Here is a 20,639-nt window from a genome sequence, read left to right on the forward strand (position 1 = left end):
GCTACTTATGTTTCTCACGACCAACACGGCAACTCGGAAAGAAGGTCGCCGGGGTCGACGACAAATGAACAAATCAAACACTAGTTAGGTGTAATGTGTGAGATTATTTATGATGTATTTGACCTCAGACAACTCTGTCTGTTGTCTGAGGTTTCACAAATAAAGGTCTAAGGTAGTGACCTGATAAAACGGTATCCTAAAATCCAAGTAATTGCCCATAATATTAAGCCCTGGTACAATCCTGCCATTGATCATATGTTGAAGTATGTGTCTTTATTTGTAAAGAAAACAAGTAATTCAAAAGATTTGTTAGATCACGCGGAGGACCAAGCAAACTACAGTTCCTTTGACTCCGTCCCATATTTCACAAATTAAGATGTATCTGTGTTGAGTAAATCATGTCACGTGATAACTATATAGCAACACAATCTTATCGGAAATTGATAAAAATGCATCCTGCGATAAGCAATATGTATATTTTACACCTATCTGACGAAATAAAAAACCAAGTCGGTACAATATGTCACTAATAAAAGTGACGCTGGGATAATTAATTAAATATCCCTGTTTACGTCGTTCTTCAAATGTATGACAGATTTGAAGGAATGGGATGTCGGTATTTACTAAACAATAACCCTTGTGGTACGAGTCTCATCAATAACTCATTGGTGATATGGTGCTGTGACCGAGATCCGAGAGACTTGTTGAAGCCAGCCGACAAGCAAACAGCTTAGGCGAAAACATTGCATGATGTAATTGACACCAAACGTGATTTATACACAGATCTCACCTCTAAAAGTATGGCCATCTCTATGTGTATGGAGGTATACATTTGCACTGTATCTATACAGTAATAATGAATTGTGTACATTGCTAATTGACCTTGAATATGGATTTCAAGGTCATGGGTGTCGAGACATGGCTAAGAACAGACGCACATGAGACATAGGTAATTTATGGTTAATTGATATAGCCCCCCCCCCGGGGGGGCAGGGGTATGAGGCAACAATCCTGGTGAAATTCGAAAATGATAATGATATATAGGTAATAAAGGCCCAAGTTAGCTATTTATATTATGTTTTAATAAACTCATTATACACGTCTGCACATATTTGTTATTGTGGGTATGAGGCCAGAAATGATTTTATGTATGTATGTATGTATGTATGTATGTATGTATGTATGTATGTATGTATGTATGTACTTGTACACTTTCTGTTCTTTAAAAAAAATGAGCAAATGAGCAAATTGAGCAAATGCAGGGCTCGTGGAGATTGAATTTTCAAAATCCAGTACTTTTATGATATGGACGGTTGCAATGATTCGAATCATTCGAGCTCGCGATAGCGCGACAAGACAGATAATTCATATGACCGTTTGGGGGCGCTACTCAATCGGTCCACTCCACACACAGCATACGTTATACATGTCACACATGCATTACGCATGTTACGTCCCAGTCCGCCGTATTCTATTTATATTTCAACGCGTTTCAAGTTACTGTATGTATTTTTCTGTGTATTTTAATTAAATATTAATTATTAATTCAAGATAATGAAGTAATTATAAACATAATTATAAACTTGAGACGGAACTTTTTGATGTTGTCTTTATTCATGTTATTCAATAGTTAATAGACACCAGAATTGTTGCCTCATGCCCTTGCTCTGGCCTGTGTCCACATAGAGCTAATAATGATAAGAACAAGTCTCCAACTGTCCACATGTCCTAACGCAGCTAACATAAAATCAGCCTAACTTTACATTGGATACAATTCTGTAAAATAAATGGCCTAGCCCTTAATTTGATATTTTATTTTCCTCAGCTCGATAATGATTTAAACCTGCGCTACCTGCAACCATAGACCATACATGGGGTCTATGCTGCAACTAGGGCATTTCGTCATCAAATAACCACGTGTATTCTCTAAAAATTGGTCAGTTACTTATCAAAATACATAATATCTCTTAACTAGTGGTCGGTATTATCTGTAGGTAGTGTAGTGGCAAGTTTAAATCTTGAGTGAAAGCTTGGTTTTCGATCTGTCGCCACTGTACTAGTTGCAACTGGAATATATTTTTTCAATCACAAAACCATAATTTATTCACTGAAAATTGTCAAAATGCTAATTACACATCGTACATTTTAATTAGTGGTCAATACTGTCCATAAGCAGTACAGAAATATGTTAAAAATACAACTGTTGAGGGCGCTGATTTTTGGGTATGGGCCTGAAAATCGAGTTATTATGTATACAGCTACAAATGTGTCTATGCACAGGTGATGCAATATCGTTCACGGTGTATGATATTACGATTTTGTACTTTTGACTAATCCTGAATGACAAATGAACCAACATATACCATTTATAAGATCAATATCTCAATTTATGTCATATGTTTTTATCCAGTTGCAATCTTATGGTATTCAAATACAGTTTGTATTAAGTCTTAAAGCCATTTATTCTGACGGGAAACAGAAAAGGGGTGGAAATGACACTTCTATATGACTACTGTTCTATATATGTATGGCAGTTTCCATTTCCCTCATCTGCATAGATAAGCCATTTCACCATTTATGCAGGCTAGTCACATTTTCAACATGACTTTTTCATCGTTGGCTTTTCATTCAAATGGTGTTTTCAGGTGAAGTAACAAGGTAGCCTTTAGTGCCATGTAAATATTCAAAATAGGAAAGACATCAAAATTGTTATAAATTTTGAACTCAACAGTACGATATAAGAAATGTGAATTTCCAAATTCTGTCTCCTCTGTAATACATTGTTCTGTTCTCTTAACCAACTGCTTCCAAACATGTGCTCTTGCTAAAAGAATAGTATTTTTTCCACAGATGGAAACGTTGTATAAAATATGATGATTATTGGTGTGGAAACGGGCGTGTTTTGCAGCTGCTACAAACTGGCAAACCATTTGTGGGTATGCTCCCTCCATTCCATATTTACAGACCTCAGTCTGAAAGTAACAAAAAAGTGTTTAGCAAAATACACATTTCAAATATCATAAGTAGAACATTCGCATCATTGGGGTACTTTGATAAGAAAGTAGTGTAAGAAAATAATACTTAATTAAATGAGCACTGTGTCCTATATTATGTTACTTTATTTCAGGTTTTACGGCAACATGTCTTCTTTCAATTAACACATGAATTACCCAAAACCAAGTTCCAGCATGATCACATAGGAAAAGTGTATCCCTCTCTAAAACATCAGTTTCATAGGAACAGTTAGAGAATGCAACACAATCAGTGATACAGCGTCATTCTGATCGCCCACATGAAGCAGATACCATACCATTCAATGACATCAAAATAAAATAACAACCACTTCCAAATTTGAGAGACAATTTTGATTATTGACAGGTGTTTCATGGTTCAATATTTTGTAACCGTTCAAGTACATTAATATTCATTGGATAGTGTTTGTACAACAACTATGATGTACAGCTTGAAGTTGTCATGTTATGTTGTTGACGGTGAGGTTTCCTTTATCACATCATTTATGACTGGATGGCACCAATTTTGTATTGGATCTACGTTGTACTGATCCATGAAATGTAACACCACAAGTCGAATTGTTTTGTTTTTTTCGGAAGTTGAAATAAAGTTTACTACATAAAAATTCAATCCACCTTTTAGAGTGTCATCGCTGCGTGTATTTCTACTACTGTAGTGTGAAACGTTCGTGTAAATACGTGTGTGCGTGGATGTATACCTCCATGGTATGTGGGCCATAGTCATGCATGCATGTAAGTATCATTGCCGAAATCCGTACAAACGCTCATAATGTCAGTACTGTGCGAATGAATTACAAAGTAAATCAAAGTAGCTCATGCACTGGGCCACGAAGAGAGTCGACAGTGAAAAAATACGTCTTCTTCACTGGACCAGGACCGTACGACTGGTCGTGGAGAATCGACAGTGAAAAAAATAGTCCTTGTTCACTGGGCCACAATCGTACGACTGGTCGTGGATAATCGATGGTGACAAAATACTTCTTCATCGGGGCACGATGTACGACTGCCAGGACTGGTCGTGGAGAATCGACAATGAAAAAAATACTTCTTCACGGGCCACGACCTGTCGTGGAGAATAGACAGTTTAAAAAATACTTCTTCTTCACTGGGCCACGACCGTACGACTACAATCTGATAATCGATCGAGTTCTCACCGCTCGTCCGAAAGTACTGATAGAAACATGTTCGGTATACTCTGCTATTTTTCTTTCAGTGCTCGATACATCATGGAAGGCTGAGACATTTTCAAAGTTTCTATTAGTTCAATATCACCATCTTTCAGCTTGGGATATGAACCCCTGTTGCCTTTCACTGATTTGCATGATACAAATCGTTTTAAATATTTTTTGAATACCACGGTCACTGAAATGGGACTTTTCTTTTCAGCTAGCTTGTCTACTGCCTGGATTTCAGGCGGAACTTTTATACGCAACTGTTAACCGTTTCGGACTCACTAAACCTATAGCTAGTAGACAGACCACGTGTCCTCTCCGACAGTACATGAATTTGACCTCATACAATCAACACGCAAGTTCACGTGACCGCCGCCAAACTCCATGGGCATTCTCTGTACATATGTATGTTTTGTCAACACCGTCGCTTACAACAACAACGCGAGGTCAAACGCCAGATTGATTCATATACATGTCACACCCTGCAATTGTCGAATAGATTCCGTAGAAAATTTGGATTTCATGAGAAAGTGTATTACTTTAATATTGAGTAACACGAGTTACATGTGTAAAAGTTTGTAAACTGACAAGAACAAGAACAATCCACACAATACTGCGGACTTAATTACAGAAACTCCTTATGAGAGTGACGCATTGCCGTTGGGGTGGAAATATCCATATCGCGTACGTTCTGAAATACACCCGTCGGATTTAGAATCGAGATGTGGTGGCGATCACGGCACATATATACTGCTTTTAAAATCATGTTATATTACATTTTGTTGTAGTTATCCCTTGGAACTACAACACACGGTTATCCTTTTAAACACATAATAAAAGCTACAAGTATGAAGTCATCTCAACGATTTGTTGTCCACTAATAGGCTCATAGTATGGTTGACTGATTTCACACTGTATTGATGTATGTATAAGATTGGTTCATTAATTTATCCTTGCTTTTGTTTCAGTATATAAAGATTTCATGATATCCATATACATGTACTTAAATTTATGGGCGTCAGTACGCATACCGTCACTGTATTCGTGTACTTTTTTTTATCTCGCGTCTAGAAATTATTGCAGTAATTCTCGCAAGCCAGAGCATGTGTTTCTGCCGGCGCAACGTTTTGGATGGCGTACGTCGTAAAATAGGCCCGTGGTTTATGACGATGTTCCATAGTTTGACCATGGAGGACAGTTATTTCAACATTATAATCAATCGTGACTAGAAGCCGAAAGAGATAGATGTTTGAGAAGTCACATTCACACTTTTCACAGTATTCATTATTAATAGTAGTAAAATAAAGTATAGTAGGCTAAGAGTAGTCTTTTATTTAACATATCTTTTTTTTATTTATTAATAAGATAAATAAGATTAGTCAGAAATCGGTAAACAAACACAGCACTGATTTAGTTGTGGCCTAGCTTATATTTTAACAGACTTTCAAAAGATCCGCAAACATGATTATATATAATATTAAATCTCTTCAATAAACTTCCAAAGATCTGTAAACATGATTATATATCAATTAAATAAAATTAAATTTAAAACAAAAGAAACTTTCAAAAGATCTGCAAACATGATTACATATCACTTAAATACTATTACAATATACTTTCAAAGTAAAAACAACCTTTCAAAACACCAATAAATATAGTTGAACACTACTGAATAACAAAAATAACTACTCCTTTGAAATTAATTTATATTTTAAAAGGCCTCTGAAGAGAAATGGCGTTTATCCCAAGTGTATACTCGTCCTGGGTACACGTACACGGCAAATTGAATGTAGCAATACTGAGAATAAAAAGTTTACGGGTTTGACCAAAGTTAGGCCGGGAAAATAAAGTAAGTCACAAACTCAGAGGAGAGTCCATATCCGGCATTCTCTTCTGTTGTGGAAATAGGCAAGACTAGTAAGATTTTTTTTCAAATGGTATTGTGAAGAACCCGAGGAACAGTTTATAACACTCATAAATTGAAAATTGAAGGAATGATGGGGGGATTACTATGTTCTGAAACCCCAAAAACCTTTATTTCTAAACTAGTGAAAAGAAACACACGTACAAAACAAAGTAACAAACAAAAAAACAACAGACAAACTCTCACTCATCACTCACTCACTCACTCACTCACTCACTCACTCGCTCGCTCGCTCACTCACTCACTCACTCACTCACTCACTCACTCACTCACTCACTCACTCACTCACTCACTCACTCACATACATACATACATACATACATACATACAAACACACATACATACATACATACATACATACATACATACATACATACATACATACATACATACATACAAACAAACAAACACGGAACAAAAGTTGGGAGAAAGCTAGGGTCTCCTAAAAGATCTTACGAGTAAATTTGATAGATAACTAATACTTTATTCTGAACCGTTCCTTCGTGATATTTTAGACTTACCACGGTGACTAGCTTGATACAGACCCATAAACTATATATAACCGAGGAGGTCATGAAGTCATACAATGTCACTAGAGTTTAGAGACTAATTTATGCAAAGGAATCCATGCGTTAAGGGAGATTGTGAGCGGTTTGTATAGCTGTCCGATTTGATTCTACCATACAATGCAATTGGTCGAAAAGAGTCACGGGGCAACTGTTTTGTGTTCAGATGTGATGAAGTTGACTCACTAATACTTTACCTGCTTAGTTCCTCCCCTTAGAGCATACCGTTGATTCGTGGCGCTACGGATCGAACTTTGAAATACGGTAAGAATCATGAGTTTATCATTTTTCTCACAGTTTATTCAGTTACACGGTACATGTGACAACCCACGGGTGATTTTTACACAAGAGTTCAATTCATGTGATCAGGTAAAAGGTGTTGAGGTTGCTATTTCATTTGTTCATCCACTCATATACTTGATATGTATTGATTATTACTGGTTTCATACTGACTTTGGTATTTATTCGATATCCTCTTCATAGTCTGCATTTCTGTTACTAGTTTATTTATGGACAGCTTAGCGTCAATTCATTGGAGAAAAACAAAGTGAGCTTATTTTAAAATCAGCAAACATGTATGTATGTATGTATGTATGTATGTATGTATGTATGTATGTATGTGTGTGTGTGTGTATGTGTGTGTGTGTGTGTGTGCGTGCGTGCGTGCGTGCATGTGCGTGTGTGTATGTATGTGTGCGTGTCATGGTTATTGACGTTTGGTATTTAGTGTTTCATAAGTTCTAGATCTGTCTAGTATCTCTTTTTAAAAAATTGTTTGTATGCGTCTCAGGTTTACACTCAATCTGTTTAAAATCTGCTGTGGTGAAAGCGGCGAGGCGTTTTATTAAGGGTGATCACCGCCTTCCCACGCGACCACCCTAAACTAAGCTAAGAATTTTGCATTCCAACAATTATTGTGTGTGGGAAGGAAAATTTCAAGACTTTGCCCTAAGGGAAGGCATTCAGTTAAAATCTGGTTCATCATTGTTTCACCTTGTATCACTTCTTCAGACAAATCGATTGAAGTTACATGAACTACTTCATGCCCAACGACTTTAATTACCTAACTTGTGTTTTCATTAGAGCAATGAGTGGTGAAATAATAATGGACTGAAATGGGCTTGTGTAAAATTTTCCCAAAAGCGAGGTAAAATGGGGTAACTCGTGGGTTATTATGGATTGATGTATTACTTTGTTGTCGTCTAGTAGAAAACGAAAGCTAACTGACTGATTTATTACTTTGTTGTCATCTTGTACAAAAAAAGAGAAAGTAAATGGTCGCGAATGTCCTTGGGCTGAACGCCGCACTCAACGTGATAGATGTATGACAGATGTGTGTCACGGTTTGTGGCTTTACCAATTGAGCCTATTTAATAGTTTTTTTCAACAAAAGTTATTTCGGTCTCTCTCACACTCAAATGTCAAAGTAATTGTGCACTTACTATAATAGTCGATATTCAGTGACTCAGATATGAGTATTTTAGGGAGTTGTAAGCTAGCATTGTATATTTTAAACCTGTCCCAGGCACATACTCTGAAAAGAAATCCACCAAAACTCCAAGGCGAGATAAATAGTTAAATGTAGTATGAACAAGTCTTCCTAGATGACACATCCCCTATCAAATATGTCTATGTGATTGCATGAATGGAGACATGATTTAAAATACATTGTGGCAACAAATACAACTGCTAACGGGGGAGTAAAGCATTTCAGCTACTTATCCCATTCCATCAAAAAATCACCAATGGCGTGATGACAACTGTATTTGGCTGTTGCTATGGGCATGGTCTTGTGGATAGGCATATTTTCTTAATTTTTTTGAATCTGTATTCACTTGCCAACCCATCTCTGTTATGAGTAGAAAGTTCTGATATGTAAATTCAACCAAGTCGTTTCAAATCAATATTCATTCTCATAGGATATCAAGGCAAGATATACAGTAGGTCACCACCTGACTGTGTATCTAAATGTTGTGGAACAGAACGACACACCACAAGTTCTAAAAAGATAAAATAAGCTAGTTAATTATTAGGGAATGATGTGAATAATCTATTAATTCCATGGGGTTCCAGGGTTCCAGATGGAAAATTACTCCTCCTCTTTCAACCTCAATCGATCCCCTTAGCTTACCCATCCCTTGTTGTTATCTTTGTAATATGTATAATAATTTCACTATTGCTAAGGGCATGGTCATGGTTGCTATGTAACGGCTAGTTGTGTCAAAATGTTTTGAACAATAACTGCAGAATAACACTTCCAGAAACATTCCCACAAAGTTTTTGTAATATCCCCAGCAAATACGAAGCTTTACAAGAGAGCACCAACCTCTTGTGGGGTTCCTACAGGGTCTCTCCCTAGAAGCGCTTGAAGGTTTTTACTATTAAAGCCAATTTTGAGACTATTGAGACACTTCCAGAAAATAATTTATAAGCTTTACAAGACAACACCAACATGTAAAAAGCAACTACATGCGATTGAAATATTTTTTAAAGTGAAGTTTAATAGTATCTTGACAGTAAGAGGTAGAGGAAGAACTTTGAGACTGGGATATGTCAACCCCTTGTTGAGGTCCTAGGGGGTCTTGATCCCCCTACAAGCTCTGGAGGATATTTTTACTCTTAAAGGCAATTTTTAGGCTATTCAGACCCTTTCAGGCAATAACCTCCAAGCTTTACAAGACAGCACCATCAAGTATCAGAAATTATTCTTTTATAACTTACATAGGGTTGAAATATGTTCTTAAAAAGTTAAATAGCATAATTATAGTAAAGGTCAGCACACCTAATGGTAGTATCATTGGTAGGGGAGATTTGCAGTTTTAAGGCATTTTTTAGACTATCTTGGCAAACATTTCACATCTTTAAAAGACAATATCGAATTAGCCTATATGTTGAAAATATATCAGAAAAGTTTAATACCATTATGTACAGTAAAAAGGTTGGTGCACGCGATTGTTGGTTGAATTTGGTTTAATGCATGAGTGACCTGTGGGGGTGAGTGAGTCCTAGGGGGTTTCCCCCTGGAAGATCTGGAGGTTTGTGTTTTTATTAAGGCAATTTTTAGGTTATTCATAGCTGTTGAGGTAATATTTCCAAGCTTCGAAATCTAAAGTAAATGTAAGTTTTCACATAAAAATGGGCCTGTACTAGAACATTGGTATAGGGGCATTGATATTGCATGACTGTATAGTAACGTCACTGGTATGTTCAAAAGATCATACCTAGTGTATATTAGAAACTTGAATCTAATGAGATGTGGTGAATTGTAGTGTCGAAAGAGTAGAACAATTTAGATTAACTTCTTTTATATACTATCTTTGAAGATTACCATAACGAAGCGTCCAAGCTCACTTTGCCCCATAGTGCAATGTAAGTGAAGCACTGAGTGTGAAACAGTCAAATATTTACATGGCATGTTCTTTAATTAGTGTGGTAGCTAGGTAATACATGTATATGTATATGTATAGTTATGTTTGAACTCTTATGTGAAGTAATTTTAAAGGATTTATATAAGAAACAGGGACAATAATAAATATATACATGTACCAATTTCAGACGAGGCTATATATACCATTGTAGAAAACGTTTTTTTTCTTCCAAACACAATGACCCCCCCCCCATCCACAATTTTCAAAACAGCATGAGTCCCGCCCCCCCCCCCCTACTGCCATGTTCAAAAATAGGGTCTCCCCCCCCCAGTCCGAAGAAACTGCCCGGTCCCTTCGTTTGTAAATCCGGAAAATACAAACTACTACAGCCAGGATAAAAAGAATAATACTCTTGGTCTAAACGTTGGAATCGTTTCTATTCATGTATAGAATTGTGAAATGAACTCGAACCGCTTCGAAGACTTATCTAGTTGAAGACTTGCTGGAAGATAAAATATGGGGTTACGTGGAAGACTTGGTTCGTTGCTCTTGATACAACTCCTAATCAATCAATCCAGCGCCATTGCCTTTGATAAGGCAAAGTGGGTTAAGAATGCTGCGACTCACAATCCAGGTAGGTGTTGTCGTTTATTGTGTATGACCTTTCATCTCGTGCGCCAAAAGTGACAAAACAAGCGACCTATCGGTCAACAGCGATGTGTGTGTGTGTGGGGGGGGGCATGTATGTATGTATGTATGTATGTATGTATGTATGTATGTATGTATGTGTGTGGGCGTGTGTGTATAATCCGTGGCATTCTTAACTTAACATGCGTCTTTCCTTTTTTCCCATTTTTCAATTTTAAATAATTCCGTGTGTCCCACTTAATAGATGTAGTACATCTAAGACATGGGCGGGGCAGTGTCTCAATGAAATAACGTTTTTCTTTAACTAAGCAATCAGTTCCTCTTAAAAGGTTGATTGACACCATAGTCAAGAGTCTGCATATAAGATGGTCCAGTTGAACACATTCACTGTCTTGGTTGGATGTTGTCCATCGCTTATTCATTACATTGTAAACTTTTAGTCTTTTCCCATCTTGCACTCTCTTGTTTTATTTTGAAACGACAGCTGTCTTTTGTGAGAAGAAGAATTATGCTTATTCGATTTTAGTATGTTATACACCTCGTGATCTTTCCAAAAGATATATCATATGTTAAAAAAAAACTCTTTCAAATGACTGTAATTATCACAATTTACCAAAGACAATAATCGGGAAGATGAGGTAGATAGAAATACCCCAACATTTGGAATCATCATTTTGTTTTGTTTCATTTCGTTTCGTTTCTTTTCTCCGAATACAGGCGCCATGCAGGTTGACATCCTTGATACTATTTACCCATTTTCTCCGCAGAAAACAGTAAGTCCTACTTGGACTGGCCACGAATTCACTTTGCTGGTTCATTTTTCTTTGATCCTCCCACTGGCAACAACATCTGTGGAAACTATGACGTCAATACGATTGATGATAGACTTCGAAGTAACCCGGATGTTATGGGATGGAATCCTGAAGGTTCAGGATCGTTCGAACTCAATGACTGTAAAGTTACATCTGTTTGCTATATGAACGAGACATGCTTGAGGGCCAATGATTCGTTGATAGGAAAACCAGTATTAGGTTTGTGATGTTTACCAATAACTAGTGAAATACAATAGATTACATTGAAATGTTCGTGTTTGGAAGAATCTGACACATTGCGATAATAGTGGTGTATTAACCTATTAAAGTGCACAGTAAAAGTGCAGTATCAAAGCAGGTATCACCCACAGGACATGCACACACGACCTTGTATCAACACAATCAGACACTGACATGGGTTTAACCAAAAGGAATCGTCTAATATTTTGTTTATACAAGTCCGTATGTCTTGATGTCTTGTGGTGCAAATACTTTGATACCAATTTTAGTAAGTTTCATGTTGGTAAGTACACTACAGTAATGATAAAATACTGTAATTAAACACAGTGTGTCTGGTTTGGACAAATGGAACACTTCAAAGCAATCCATTGTTATGATATAGAAGGTCCATGTTAACTGATGCCAAGTATAATTGCAATGACCTATATAGCAACTTGTCTCAAAGCACTCCTTATTCAATAAATGGTAAACACAAATCAATGTTATGATGGGGATCGATGTAATCGAATTCTTATTTGTAAACTATTCAACTAGGTTATTGGACATTCGTCTTTTGGAGATTAGGTCAATTAGCATAAAAATAAAGTCAATTAGCTTGGTGAGTTACCATGGAGATGATGGCAATTACAATAGAGATAAGATCAATTAGCACCGAAGTTGATACATACTATTTGCTACAATAGCTCATATTGCCCGATCCTTCAAAAAGTCATCATTTAATTCTACAACATTTGACCATCACGTACATGACTGACATGATAGCATACATGTATATCTTTGCTTTAGGCAATCCTAAAAAGGCACCTGCAAGGATCGTGGATTTAGATCCCGACGTCCAAGATATCTCGTCGACTATATTTGGCTTATATATCCATCTACCGGGATTGTTTTCGGGCCGATACCTTGAATCTACATTCCAGGACATTTTCAACAACAAAGTACCTGGACGTGTGGAAGATGAATATGGGCAAGATGGAATAGTATTCTATTCTCTTATCGTGGATATGGAGTGGGAAGAAAACAGTGAAGGCTCTGATATAGCCAGGGAAATTAAAGAAGAAAGTATGAAAAATCAACCAAATGTTCTGTCCATCAAGTTCAATATTGACTACTTCAATCGCCAGGCTAATCGTTCCCATGATGCTAAGTTTTGTACTGGTCGAATTGTCGGAAGCATAGGTGTTGCTGGTCCGGCTGAACCCTTCCATAGTTTACGTCATAGAGAACTTATCCCAGTGGATGAGAATTTCCAACGAGGATACTTTAGAGTTTTTGAAAAACGAAGGAAGATCTTACTAGACTTGGGAAACAGTCTTCAATTTAATGAGCAGGGATCGATTGACCCTGGCATAACTGAACTATTGCAGGTTGTATATGCAACTGGTACTCCTAAAATAATGAACTGTGACACAGACGTAGAAGTGATTGGTGAGATCCAATACACAGAACATCAATGGTATGAATTAACAGCAGGTATAACATCAGTTACCACAACAGAAATACAGATGCGGGCTCTTGCATCTCACCCGCTAATGATACGACAACTTGACCAATTCGCTCAGAAGTGTATAAAAGTCGTTTTAACTGAACAGAAGAATGGAGTAATGGTTAGTTTTATGGGAGATCGTATCCTTAGAGAAGATCCGGATGATAGCTGGTCCATTACTGTCTTTTTGACGAAATTCGGCAAACCGTTTCCAGATATGACATTGGAAGTACGTGTACCAATATCCGTCATTACAAAAGAACGTTCATCTAAGTGTGTAGATGACATTATAATACCCTTCAATAACCCTACTGAAGGTGTGAAATATGACAAGAAAAAACCCACAGATAAAAATGGAATAGCCGTTTTTGACTTCACTGGCCATGACCCTGGAAACCCTAGAAAAGTGACAGATGGACAGCTCTATTTTTTTGAAATACACGTTGAAGTAGACAATACACCCATTTCAAGTCGAGAAGTTATCATACACATCTATGACTATTTCCGGGTCTCCAAAGGTGGGCCTACTTGGTACGGTGATGTGTATCCGGTGTTTAAATATTACTCAAGCCTTTACCCAACAATGCAAAGCATATTAAACTTGGCATCATATGGAGATGTTATTAAGAAAAAGGACATTATAGCAATGACTATGAGTTTGCCGCCAAGTGACCCATCATTCATGCCTGTCACGCGTGACTTGTCCAAACGAAAGACAAGTACGATCCTCGGGTGGTTAAAAAGTGAAAACCCCAGAATGGGACAACATGAACTGAATGTCGAAGATTTGAAGAAAGGCCTTCAACTTGCTTTAGAAACTGAGCTTGCAACAATACCACCTTACCTTTTTGCATTATTTTCATTGAAACAAGGGCATAATGAAGAAATCGCTCATATCTTGCGCACAATTGCAGTTGAAGAAATGCTCCACATGACTCTTGTAGCCAATATTTTGATAAGCATATGTGGTAGTCCCACGTTGAATGTAAGTTCTGTTATCCAACGTTATCCAGGAAAGCTTCCAGGTGGTATTCAACCACTCTTAACAGTATCTCTGGAAAGGTTTTCCAAATCTCAGGTCGAAGGTGTTTTCCTTAAGATAGAACAGCCTGATAACACTCTGCCCTTCACACGTCGCCAAGAAATCTTCAATCCAACGCTACCACGTGTCCCTGTAGATATACGACGACACTTCAGCACGCTGGGACAATTTTATACCTATATTGAGGAATCTCTGCAACAACTAGTAGAAGCAGATCCAAAATTATTCAGCTGTGGAGACAAATACAGACAAGTATCTGCGGATGATTGGTATGGACATAGTCAAGACAAACCGTTTCCTGTGACAAACCTCAGTGAAGCAAAGTCCGCTATTAACCTGATTACAGAGTTAGGGGAAGGTAGTTCAGTCACGCAACCTGAAGATGCTGAAGGTGAACTTTCACATTATTACAGATTTCTTGAAATAGTGATGGGTTATAAGCTTGTTATTGATAAAAATCATTCCCTGTCAAGACCAGAAGATAAATACTGTGGTGATGACAAAAGTTGCAATGCCGATTATCGAAAGAAAGATAATCAGAAGTTTTGCCAGAGTAAGGATAAATCATGTGACTCCGCTGACGTACACAACAGATATGTTGTGCCGTATTACTTCACTGGAGAAAGGGTTCACTTTTATGAGAAAGGTGTTTGGCCAACACTTAACAATCCTTCCCATCAGCGGTATCCAAAAGGCTCCATAGTGGCCGGTTATTCACAACGGTTCAATAAGCAATATTCGAATATGCTACGATGCCTTCACGATGCTTTCAATGGCAATCCAAAAAGTATGAAACAATGTATTTCTATGATGATGCTGTTGGAAATACTTGGAAGACAACTGGTACAGACTCCGATCGATCCGACTGGTGACCCTGATGTTGGTCCGAATGGTGCACCGACCTTTGAATTCCTTGATCCCATGTAACCATATTATAATTATTTGGTTACCTGTTTACTTGCTGACGAGATGTACATATACAATAAATATGAATCGAATTACAACAGTCTTCACAAAATACAGTCTCCCAGGAAATACTTTACTTCTGTGTGACTAACAAAGGAAAATGATTACTTGTATTTTAAATTTTGAATCAGAAGTTAAAGACCAGGCAAAATGGCACAATATTCCAAATAAATAGTTTGATTTTGATAATTAACCCTGGCAATCTGTATGTACTACAGTTTAGAGTTTACAGTAAATCATGACTTTGTACGACAAATATGGGAGCCAAAATTAACATAAGCACCAAAAGTAATGCTTTACAATCTGTTTATTGATCATCTTCTACATTACCTGGAAACACGATTTAAAAGAAATTGGCGACAAACAAACACAACAAAGTGCCTTGTGATATGCACGAAATGGCTTGCATCAGTTCATTGAACTTAAAGGTCAAGAGCAAAGGCCAATGCCTTAAAGGGAAGCTTGCACCTGATGGTATTGGGCATACACAGGAATCTTTGTGTATTACAGTTTTTGCAATAAGCAGTAACCATTCATTTTTAAGTACAAAAATGGGGGTGAATTTGCATATGGCGCAAATGAAAGGGACGTGCATATGTCCTATTACGTTACTCCCAAAGATAAATGTATTTTCATTAACTTTGGCTTCTGGAGAATCATTTCACACAAATTTCACGTGAATGCCAAGAAACACTTCACAGTTCTTGAAGTGGCATCATGGGGCTTATCAGGCTTGCATATGAAAAAGATAAACAATGACTATTCAGGAAGGACTATTTATCCGACAGAAATGAGCAGTTAGGATTCATGGCTATTCATTATGTATCTAGTACATATACATGTCTGCTAAGCCCTGTTAGGCAAAAGTGGATCACTGCTGGACAAATGGAGGTGAAAGACCGTTTCAATTTACTGTGTCTTGGCAATTGCGCGAAATCAATTTGATGTGAAATCATGGAATGACTCTCCAGAAACAAAAGTTCATGAAAATACCCATATTTCCTGGAGTGCTTCTCCCTTTTATAACCTTATCAAAACATTTTTACTGTGTGTTGAATCAAAATCAACAACCAAAACTAATTATGTATATCACACATGGTGTAATTTTTAGTTTTAGACTCCACCACTCACATTAAGAATATTTTGTTACACGAATCTTATTACCAGATCCTATTCTACGAGCCTCGTTCGCCAATATTATATTTTTGCATCTCGATATAACCTTGTCGTTTATTTTATGACACAATTGTAGGACAATCAAAATAATCAAGCTGGTAATTATTTAGAGTGCCATTGAGTTCTTGAGATGTTCACACCAGGTAAATGTTTGCACCTGTTATCATAAAACGTAGAATAACAATGTAGGGCAGTGCTCTGGAAATGAATTGATATGTGGACAGTTTCGATGGTTAGGTTCAGCAGAATGCCTCTATTCACGTGTAAAAAACCAGTAAACACATATTCTTTGAAAGGATACCTAACCCCCCCCACCCCCACCCCAATCTAGAAATCTAAAAAGAAAATCAGCAGTCGCAGATAAGAGAAAACACAAATGATTCGAGAAATATGTGTAATGATACATATTGATATATTTTTTAATATTTGCTATATACAAGGTTGATAGCTCGCCTGCTCGTGCCAACCTCTCCCAGAACCAATAAAGTATGTGTATAAAGTGGACTCAATATCATCATCAGGAGCATCTATTGGTGTCTACTGATTTTTGAACAACACGGTCACCAGAACGAGTCATGGTTAGAAATATCATTAAGTGTACATACACAGTATCTAGTATGTTTCTATATCCCCATTCTCCACCCACACTCCTACATTACACATCTGGAAACCATCTTCCTACACTTTACTGGATCAGGGAAAAGGCAGGTAGTCTCACTTCCGGTCGAATATTTTAAGTAAGGCTGCTATCAGTAGCAGTAGTAGTCTTTGACTTTTTTCTGCTGTCGACAAATTAAAACATAAACATGCGCATATTACTGTTTATTGCTGATTCAAAATATAGTCACCAGTTCTGATCCGCATCATCGATCAGGGCATGCCTTAAAATTACCACCAACACATTTTATGTTGCTACTAATTCCAAGTAATTAAATAACGAGAACGTTGAAAATCCGTGCGCATGCGCCGTATTTGTATTTACCTAGTTTTTTTACAATGCACTTCCTGTATATACAATAACAGAGCATAATAAAGTTGTTTACTTAATTAATTCATTGATAATCCGAGATAATTCCTATATTTCTCGTCTACAGAAAGTGTACTTGCATGGTATACACTGTAACAAGTATTGTAAATTGCAATACATGAACAATGATTAATTAGTATCACATTAAGTGTTGTTTTATTATATTCATGGTTATATTATTATCACATTTATGGTAAGGTGTTTATTTCATTTATGGTCAAGATTACATTTATGGTTATATTATTATTACATTTATGGTTATATTATTATTACATTTATGGTTATATTATTATTACATTTATGGTAAGGTATATTTTACATTTATGGTTAAAATTACATTTATGGTTATATTATTATTACATTTATGGTTATATTATTATTACATTTATGGTTATATTATTATTACATTCATGGTTATATTATTATTACATTCATGGTAAGGTGTTTATTACATTTATGGTTAAGATTACATTTATGGTTATATTATTATTACATTTATGGTTATATTATTATTACATTCATGGTTATATTATTATTACATTCATGGTAAGGTGTTTATTATATTTATGGTCAAGATTACATTTATGGTTATATTATTATTACATTTATGGTTATATTATTATTACATTCATGGTAAGGTGTTTATTATATTTATGGTTAAGATAACATTTATGGTTATATTATTATTACATTTATGGTAACGTATATTTTACATTTATGGTTAAAATTACATTTATGGTTATATTATTATTACGTTTATGGTAAGGTGTTTATTATATTTATGGTTAAGATAACATTTATGGTTATATTATTATTACATTTATGGTTATATTATTATTACATTCATGGTAAGGTGTTTATTATATTTATGGTTAAGATAACATTTATGGTTATATTATTATTACATTTATGGTAACGTATATTTTACATTTATGGTTAAGATTACATTTATGGCTATATTATTATTACATTTATGGTAAGGTGTTTATTTCATTTATGGTTAAGATTACATTTATGGTTATATTATTATTACATTTATGGTTATATTATTATTACATTCATGGTAAGGTGTTTATTATATTTATGGTTAAGATAACATTTATGGTTATATTATTATTACATTTATGGTAACGTATATTTTACATTTATGGTTAAGATTACATTTATGGTTATATTATTATTACATTTATGGTTATATTATTATTACATTTATGGTTATATTATTATTACATTTATGGTAACGTATATTTTACATTTATGGTTAAGATTCCATTTATGGCTATATTATTATTACATTTATGGTAAGGTGTTTATTTCATTTATGGTAAGGTGTTTATTTCATTTATGGTAAGATGTTACATTTATGGTTAAGTTACGTTTATAATTAATAGTAATGTTATCACATTTTATCATCAGTCAGTTTATCATATTAATGGTTATTACATTTTAATATGGGGAGCCAGTTTATCACATTATTGGTTGATTTAGTACATTTATTGGTATCCGGTTTATCACGTTATTGGTTCTTTTGATTACATTTATGGCCAGTCATTGTTTATTACAATAATGGTAATTAATTACATTCATTAGTAGTTAGTTTATCATGGTATTGTTAATCAGATTATTACAATGTCAATGATAACATTTATGGTTAGCCATTTTATCACAACATTGGTTCATTTTGCTGTTGTCTGTCTGTCTGTCTGTGGATACGATAATTAAAACAACTCCTGCATCAAATCTGATGAAACTTGCTACCCATCTTCCAACAAGAACTAGTTGGTTTTTGTCATGGAACTCACAATATTAATTTGTGTCAGTACTAACAGTAGGGTTTTATGTGTAGCATGGAGAACTCCGAACAGAGATGCGTCGGGAGCCTCACTTCTGGGAGCGCATACTTCCAGAGCAACGTGCAGTACCATAGAATATTGAAAACTGTGTGTGAATGTTTTCCTGTGATATTTCAGAAGTGTATTTGGAAGCAAGCCATGTACAAATACAAAAGACATAGTTCCGAATGTGTACAATCTGAAAAATATGTGTATGCAGAGGAGATGGAATGCCAGTGTTAAAAGCTATGGTCTTCAAATTTCATATAGTTTGGTCATGTATGATAGCTATAGCTAAGAATTTTGAATTCCAACAATGTGTGTAGGAAGAAAACTCTAAAGGTTTTAACCTTACGGAAGGCATTCAGTTTACATCTGGTATTGCATTTATGGTCAGTAATCGTTTATTATTACATTAATTGGGTTGGCGGTTTATCACATTATTGTTTGTCGGTTTATTACGTTAATGATACCATGTTATTACATTAATTGGGTTGCCAGTTTATCACGTTATTGTAAAGTTCATAAATTTAACTTCATTTTACACCAAGAAATAATAATAGTTAGCCAGGTATCCACCATGGCTTCAGTAATGTTGAATTTATGTACTTAGACTGAACGTTTGCATTGTGACAGATGAGCTTTCATCACTTTGTAAACCTCACTAGTGAAATTGTGATTTAAACGAGAATATAAAATAAAGTTCCTTACTGTTCCAATTCTAGCTCTTACTGGTGAAATATATATATTGTGGCCCTTATGTGACAAGACAAAATGATTACTCAAAAAACGTTATTTTTCGACACAATAACTGACAAAACGTTTAGAAAAACATAAAAACAAGAAACACATTTTGTTTACACGCAAAATAATTTGAAACAATTAATAATAACACAAACTCTGTGAACATGAAAAACTATTTTGAATACAACACAGACAAAATCAAAATCTATGGACGTGACAAATTCAATTTAAAAGCAAGACAAACTAAATTTGTCGACATGCAAATCTCAATTTAGAAATGCAAACTCGTAAGTCTGTGGATGCACGTACAACTTCAAAACCCATGGTGGAAATACAATTCTGCGGTGGTAATACAACTATTATGGCAGGCCGTTCAGGCCAAAATTCTGGCTGTAGTATTTTCCATTTTCGAAGGTTTTTCTTTTTAAGAAACAAATTTTAACCATGTATGTGTAGTTTTTCGATGGAATCCACTCTTTTATATCATGTTAATATTATTTAATTCGAACAAATATCCATATTCAACTCCACGGCGGAAGGACATCGTACAAATACAATGGCATCACGTGACTTCACCATTGTGCACTTTATAATAATGATACTG

At 35.7% G+C, this 20,639-nt stretch overlaps 1 long non-coding RNA gene across 1 annotated transcript; it reads left to right on the forward strand.

Annotated features, from left to right (window-relative positions):
- Positions 1–6,918: 6,918 nt before the first annotated feature.
- On the forward strand, positions 6,919–11,690 carry LOC144440707 (uncharacterized). Its single transcript, XR_013481213.1, has 4 exons — positions 6,919–6,958; positions 10,513–10,696; positions 11,478–11,549; positions 11,596–11,690. It is a non-coding gene; the product is annotated as an uncharacterized LOC144440707 (long non-coding RNA).
- Positions 11,691–20,639: the final 8,949 nt, after the last annotated feature.

The sequence above is a fragment of the Glandiceps talaboti genome, chromosome 10 (assembly GCF_964340395.1).
Source record: "Glandiceps talaboti chromosome 10, keGlaTala1.1, whole genome shotgun sequence".
NCBI lineage: Eukaryota > Metazoa > Hemichordata > Enteropneusta > Spengelidae > Glandiceps > Glandiceps talaboti.